This window comes from Cupressus sempervirens, chromosome 6, assembly GCF_028749045.1.
Source record: "Cupressus sempervirens isolate cs-2001-9-10 chromosome 6, ASM2874904v1, whole genome shotgun sequence".
NCBI classification, from domain to species: Eukaryota; Viridiplantae; Streptophyta; class Pinopsida; order Cupressales; family Cupressaceae; genus Cupressus; species Cupressus sempervirens.
The window spans coordinates 565,822,228-565,830,190 of NC_143123.1; the positions used below are offsets into that span (position 1 = coordinate 565,822,228).

Below are 7,963 nucleotides of genomic sequence, written 5' to 3' on the forward strand. Positions count from 1 at the left end.
CCCCTCTTTCTATGTATTGGTTTAATTTTATTTAAGAAAAATAATTTATATTTTTTATTAATTAAATATTATAAATAATATTCAAATTATAGTTATAAAAAATTAAAATTAAAATTAAATTATACAAGATTAAATTAATTCCATATGCTATAGATTATATTTATAATTAAGTTAATTTGTATTTAGTGAAAATTTAGGAAAATAAAAAAAATAAAACTAAAAATTAGTTTTAATCTTAATCTTTTTTTTAAAATTGAGAATTTAAATGAATTTAATCCTTATTTCCAATCAAAATATGATTAGAAAATTAATACAATTATTATATTAGAAAATGTAGACTACTATTTTTTATTAATTAAATAACGAGTGTCAATCTAATCTAAATATTAAGTAATATATAATAAAATTATATAAATTATATAAAATGTAGGTTTGGGGTTAATATGAGGGCTTAATTAGGGTGGATGCAAGTACAATCATTATAGAATAAGGCTTGAAGTGAGAGTCACAATGAATAGACTATATCTAACAACAATATTAAGTGTAAGAAAAAAAATCAACAATCAAGATCAAATATATTTATTATAATTTAACAAAACTATTGGATTTATACTATAAATCAAGTTTGGTTGCATTTAGATGCCTCCATTCAAATGTTCTCTTTCCTCCAAGTTTTACTACTTCAAATCAAGTTTGGCATGTCTTTCAAGGCGTTTATTTAAATGTTTTCTTCCCTAAGAGTTCTCTTACATTATAATAATTAGTTATCATCATTTGGGAAAGTAGTTCATTGTCTTTTTTCCTTTACATTTTATTTAACATGAGATAGAAACTAATGGAAAACAACTATTAAGATCTCATATTTAAATGCACCTATCATCGAGATTTCCACTTCAAAATGATCGTACTTAATGCTTTACTAACATTCAAATTTTGTATTTCTTATTTTCTCTTACACCATATTTTATAATATATCTTTTTTTGAATTAACTATAGAGGGATCAATAACAAAAAAAAAATTACAAGAGTTATATGGGTGAGGCCAAGCCTCAACCAGCAGAGTTCACAGATACATCAAAAAGACCACAAAAAGTATCAGGACAACTAAAAAGACTAGTGTAGAATACAAGTATAATATTCAACCTAGACAGTCCAACCCCCTGGGCCTTCCATCTAAACAATGTTCTTATTTTCCTAAATTTGTGCCAACATGCTAAGATGATGATCATTAGCATTTCTATTCATGTGGATTTCATTTGTGAGTTTCTTTAGGGTAGCTTCAAAGTTGATGAAGTTGTCCATATGCCTCCTCCAGTCAAAGTCATCCTTCAATTCATAGACAAACATGGTGGAGTGTCCTACCTGGAGAAATCTACCTTTCTTCATTCCTACACTTCAAGATCTGTCACAAAATGTTAGAAGATAACATATTCCAGAAATTATTAATATCTTTTTTAATACCATCAATATATCCAGTAATGATTTCAAATATATTCACATTACTAAATTAACATAAACCTTACACATTCTTTTAGTTCAAAAGCTAATAAAATATTTATATATAATCTTATTCAAAAAAATTATATTATTAATAAATTTTAATTTAAATAATATAATATTTAATAACATCTTTTAAATATATTAATAAATATTTTTTATTTAAATTCAATTTAACAAATATGAAAAAATATAATTATTTCAAAAAACTACTAAATAAATTATAGAAACTAAAAAGTAATATTTAAAGAAAAAACTAAACTAATATAAAAAATTAAAAATTAAAATAATTTAAAAACTAAAATTTAAATCAATTTTAAAGATCAAAAGTTAAATAAATAGAGATTACAACATGAACTAATGTGGAGATCACAAGTAATTATTTTTAAAATAAATAGTAAAAGAAAAATGATAATTAAAAGTGGAGATAATAAATATAAAACAAGAGTTAAAAGTGAAGTGAGATCAAAAAACTCACCCATAAATAATTAACCAGAAGGATTTACAATTTTCCATCCACAAATAACTTTTGTCAAAAAAATCAATTTATGGAAACAAAGTTCCCACAAATAGCCTTTCCGCTAAAATATACTTTTTTTTGTTAAAAATTTTATGGAGGTTATCCACAAACAAGTTTGTACCCAATACAAATCCACAATGCCTAAAACCTCTTCGACTAAGTGCTAAGGACTAAGGAGAATCCACGCTGCCCAATTTGCCCAAAGCACGATCCCAGCCTCATCCCTTATGATATCTTTGAACCTCGCACTTAACAAGACTTGATCACTGCTGGGCTCTTTGTGAACCATTCAATTACATCAAAAATTCAATTAATTTACTTCTACATAATTTAACATAAGAAGTACCAAAACTATAGTTGTGAAATTTCACAATCATTACACTAGATTTGTGACATGAAGGGCAGTCGACCGAAACTAGAGGAGGTGCTTAATGAATTCGCTTATGTACCTCTCTTGGATTTCCCCCTCCCCAAACAACCTCTCTTTTACCTTATCCATATTCTCCCCAACGCGTCGTCCCTCCTCACCCACCATAATTTCCCTCACACATCCGCAAACTTGTTCCGCTCTGAGACTCCCATCTTCTTCCCTTCCAATCTCCATCCCTATTCCAAGTTCCTCCGTCAACAGCCGGGCGTCCAGACCCTGGTTAATTTGCAAGGGCAGCGCTATTATCTTCACCCCGAATCTTATTGCTTCCACCACGGAGCTCCACCCGCAGTGGCTCAGAAACCCTCCAGTGGAAGGATGGCAGAGAATCTGCTGCTGCGGGGCCCACTCGCACCACACCACACCCCTCTCCCTCGTCCGCTCCTCGAACCCCTCCGGCAGCAACGCCCTCGCTCTCTCCTCCGCTGATGACGTGGACTCCTCGCCCTCCTCCACGTAGCGAGGGCTGCGCAGAACCCACAGGAACGGCACACGGCTCTCCTCCAGCCCCTCTGCCAGCTCAGCAACCTGCTCCTTGGACAGAAAGCACTCGCTCCCGAACGACACGTAGACAACCGAGGCAGGCGGATGGTTGCCCAGCCAGCGCAGGCACTCGCTCTTTTCGTCGGCCGAGATCGAGGCGGTCGGCGGTGGAAGAATACCGACCGGCAGCACCCTCTTTTTGATCACCGCCTCCAGATAATGAATGTACTTGCTTTCCATTTGGGTGCATGATCTGACGAGCATAAGCTTACACGCCTCCACTGATTTGAAAAAACGACTAATAACTGTCACATCTTCTGCGCCGCGGCTGTTATACGCAGGTAAGATTGACCTCGCTTCGAATGCTTTGAAAGCTACCACAGAGGATGGATAACCGGGCGGCGGCGTGCTTAGATCCTCAACAGTAGTCTCCCCCCCACCCTTGTTTCTGCTCGGCACTAGACAATAACCAGCGGCCGCAGCACCGAATATGCAGAAATAGATGGCCGGAATATCAATCGTGGCCGCTACAGTGGCAACCCAGTGCTGGGAAAAGTCGTGAATAACATAATCCGGTCGAATCCGCCGGAGAAGCTGCTCGAACGGTTTCTCGAGGCCGTCGAGAGCGATCTTTAACAGATCTGCCATTTCGACGGGAATATCGGCGGTGTTGTCGGCGGCGGGAGGCAGACCGTCCACAGATGGCAGGGGAAGCTCCTCCATATCGATCTTGTTCATCCATTTTTCATCCAGCGAGGATTTCATCTTTGAAATATTGCCAGGGGTGGAGAGAAAGGAGACTTTGAGCCCCCGATCTGCAAGTCTCTTGGATAACTCGAGAAAAGGAGAGATGTGGCCCTGAGCCAGCCATGGGAACATGAGTACATGAAGGGCTCTTTCCATTATAAGCAATGCACAAAATGAGTGTGATTATGTTTCCAAGATTAGAATCTTGAGTTGTCCATGACGCTGCTTATGAAGGTGTGTTGCCATCAACAAGGGATCAGGGAAGGCTAGAAGAGAGGCGAAACTCTGGTAAATTAAAGCGGTAGGTTTGACAGTAAGGTGCGTCGTGTCTGGTGTGTGTGGATGATATGAACTCTTGACCACAATCTAAACGTGCCGATTAAAAGCAATCTTAATCCGCTGTAAAAGCTTGCTAATTTGAGTATTATGATTTATGATCGGTGCCGGCTATGCTCCACACAGATCACCAGAAGTTAAAAAAAATTAAAAAATCTTAGAGATCTCTGAAAACACACTGTTTTTTTTCAATTTTTTTTGGTTGTGTTTTTAATTCTTTATGAACCAGTGTCATCTAGTGTTTGTACATGTGACAAGTTGCGTCTTTAATTCTTTATGAACCGAGTGTCATCTAGTGTTTGTATATGTGACAATGCAAAGGTTAAGCTATCTAGTTGATAGAAAAGTCTATACCACAATGTGTTTACTATCTATTCTAATATAACAAGGGTAGAAGATTATAATTGTTGGGTGTGATTTTGATTTAGAGTTTGATTTTTACTAGATATAATTGTGACTGGCACAATTAAATTGAACATCTTCAACGTAAAAAAATTAACACTCAAAGTGTCAAGTTCTTGTCTTTATCAGTTCAAATTGTCTATGGTAACTTATGTATTTCTTTAGGAACATATAATTTTAGTTGTGATGAATTAAAATAGCAGCACAAAGAACTGAAAACAGAGCATAAAAATAGAGCTTAAAAAAACAGAGCAGCAAAAACAAGACTTAAATATATCAAAGAGCTATAAAGTTTCTTCATGTTCTTACAGCTGAGAGGAATGCTCTATTTATAGAGCTCATACATATTTCTAGAGGGTTCTTGAGAAGCTTCAAGAAAGGAAGCACTCTAGAGATTTCTACATAATTTTAAATTCACATTTTGCACAAAGAGAGAGGCTCCAAGAAGCAAGTAGAAAGTTCTGGACTGTGCATTAAATGCCTAGCTACTATAATAAACATTATTTTTAACACCCCCCCATAATGTTTATTTGGAGAGAGTAGAAACATCTTTGAGCTGCAATAAATCTCTAAATTTCGTAAATTTTACAATAGACAATGCTTTTGTAAATATATCAGCAAGTTGATCTTCTGTTCCGCAAAATTGAAGCTCCACCTCTTGTCTTTCGATTAGATCTCGAACAAAATGATGATGCACTTCTATATGCTTGGACCTTGCATGATATACCAGATTTTTTGCTAGCTTGATAGTACTTTGATTATCACAAAATGTTGTTGTTGGAGAGTCTTGTGGATGATGCAATTCTTCAAGTAACCTCCTAAGCCATAATGCTTCTTGAGATGCCTTTGATAAACCAATATATTCAGCTTCTGTAGATGAGAGTGACACTGTTGATTGCTTCTTGCTACTCCACGAAATCGGTCCCGATCCAAGATGGAAGATATATCCTGAAGTTGACTTTCTATCATCAATGTCACCTGCATAATCAGAATCCTTATATCCAACTAAAGTAGGTTCTCCTCCATATTTGTATTCAATGCCAAGCTGGTAAGTACCCTTAATATATCTTAATATTCTTTTAGCCGCTTTCCAATGTTCGATGTGTGGATCTGCCATGTATCTCGATACAATACCAACTGCATATGCAATATCTGGTCTAGTTATAGTAAGATACAAAAGATTTCCAACAAGCTGCCTATATAATTTTCCATTCACTTTCTTTTGAGTAGAGTTAGCACCTAACTTTACTCCTATTTCACATGGTGTATTACATGGTTTACAATCACTCATATTGAATTTTTTAAGTACATCAAGAGTATATTTAGTTTGAGAGAGCATGATTCTTTCTTCTTCTTGCCATACTTGCATACCCAGAAAATAGTGCATTAGTCCTAAGTCAGTTATTTCGAAAGCTTGTTTGAGTTGATTTTTAGTTATCTCAATATCATGTGTGTGATCTCCTGTAATAATCAAGTCATCCACATACAATACAATGATAACAACCTTATTATCACAATATTTTACATACACATCTGGATCAGCATTACTTCTTTTAAATCCAACTTCTAGGAAGTACTTATTAATTTTTGAGTACCATTCTCTTGGTGCTTGTTTGAGACCATAGAGTGATTTTCTTAATCTACACACCAAATTCTCTTCTCCATACTTAATAAATCCTGGTGTTTGTTGCATATAAATTTCTTCTTTATGTTTTTGCAGGAAGGAAGAGGTGGAGGTTATTGGAGTATTAGATTGAAGTTTTTGAATAGGAGTAAATTGAAGTTTTGGAGTAACATTTTTGCAGCTTCTTGACGCTATTAGCATGTTGCTGGGACTGAATGGGAATGGATTAAAGATAAATGACTGACTCTGGATCTGGATATGCATTTGGAATTGGCTCTATTGCGGCTCCAATTTATAGATTGTTCTGTGAGAAAGCATCAATAAGCACCCTCCAAGGTGATGCTGAAATTGTATGAATAGACGGAATTGAAAAGATGAAAGAAAGCTACTGGACATAATTTGCGTCGGTGTTTTTGGAGATCTTCTGCAGTCAATTTTGGATTGGGGGTTTTATTGTTTGCATGGCAGGGCCTGGGATTTCTTCTCCGTTGGTGAGAACAGATGGTTCTTCTCCAACTATGCATGCAATGCGATCTGAATCGTTTTATTCAGGCGAGAGCTCCAAGCTGAAAAAAGTTAATGGTTGTCTTCCGCGTAGCCATGATCGCCCTGTTCTGGTTATTCCTCCAACGGCTGTAATGGAGGACATTGATTATTGGACCAAGCATGCTTTGATATGCAAATTTCTTGGAATTCGGATTTCCCTATCCGCTCTTGAGGCATGGATCCGCCGCTCTCGGTAGGTGGAAGGCGATATGGAGATTATGTTGGCAGGGAATAGTTATTTTTTTGTTGTATTCTCTTGCATGTCTGATCGTGATCATGTTTTTGAAGGAGGCCCTTATTTCCACAACAATATGGGGCTATTTGTCAAACCTTGGCATTCAAGTTTTAATTCTGCTGAGGATCTCCCTTCAACAGTGCCAATTTGGGTTCGTGTGCCTCATCTTCCCTTGGAATTTTGGCGTGAAGACATCCTTCGACAAATTTCTGCTTTGTTGGGGAAGCCAGCTGCAATCGCACATCAAACCCTCGATAAAAAGGTTATTTCTTTTGCTAGAATTTGTGTTGAAATTAATTTGAATAACCCATTACCAGATTCTTTGGAAATTTGTCTGGGGGATTCTTCTTGGGTACAGCAGTTAGATTATGAATCCCTCCCTTTCTGTTGCCAGATTTGTCATGAGTATGGTCATTTACTACGGCAGTGCCCCCGTAACTCGAGTTTCAGAGGAGTGGATCGGTCTACAGCTGGAAATGCTGGTGGTTTGGCAGATACTACAGGGAAAGGACAATCTCAAATGGTTAATACTACCAAGGGGATGAATCCACAAGATGCTACAGGTAAGGGTAAGGCTCCAATGTAGGATAAGGATGGATTTACCCCTATTCGTCCTCGAGCTAAGGGACGTGGTCAAAAGAGGCCTTTGAAAGAAAGATTATCTGATTCAGGTTTTAACCATTTTGAGGTGCTAGATAGTATGGTTCTAGAGGAGGGTATTCCTCCTCCTATCTCTTCTGATCCAGCTTGCCCAGATGAGAGATCTGTTCCTAATGATGCTTGTGGGGCATCTCAAGTTGTAGTATATCAGAATTGTGAGGTTCCTGTAGCTACTGTGACAGTGGCTCTGGTGACTCCTGCAGTGTTAGAAGATGACGATGTTGTTTTGGCTGACTTGGTTAAGGATGTGCTACCATCAGGTAAAGGCAAGGGATCTCCTCTCCCCTTGGGGTTGCTGCCTTGACCCTTTAAGCGGGCTTCTTCTTCTCCCCCTCTAAGGAGTGGGCGCAAAACAAACCAAGAGAAGATTAAACTCACAGGAGATATATTGATTGAGTCTGGTTCAGTGAAACCTTTGGATTCTCATTTTCCCAAATCTACCCAATGATGATTATTCTCTCATGGAATGTAAGGGGGTTGAAT

General features: G+C 37.0%; 1 pseudogene across 1 annotated transcript; it reads right to left on the reverse strand.

Moving 5' to 3' along the window:
- Window positions 1-2,072: 2,072 nt before the first annotated feature.
- LOC149553526 (putative UDP-rhamnose:rhamnosyltransferase 1 pseudogene) lies at window positions 2,073-4,193 on the reverse strand (annotated as a pseudogene). Its single transcript, XR_016353083.1, has one exon. The product of XR_016353083.1 is annotated as a putative UDP-rhamnose:rhamnosyltransferase 1 pseudogene (transcript).
- Window positions 4,194-7,963: the final 3,770 nt, after the last annotated feature.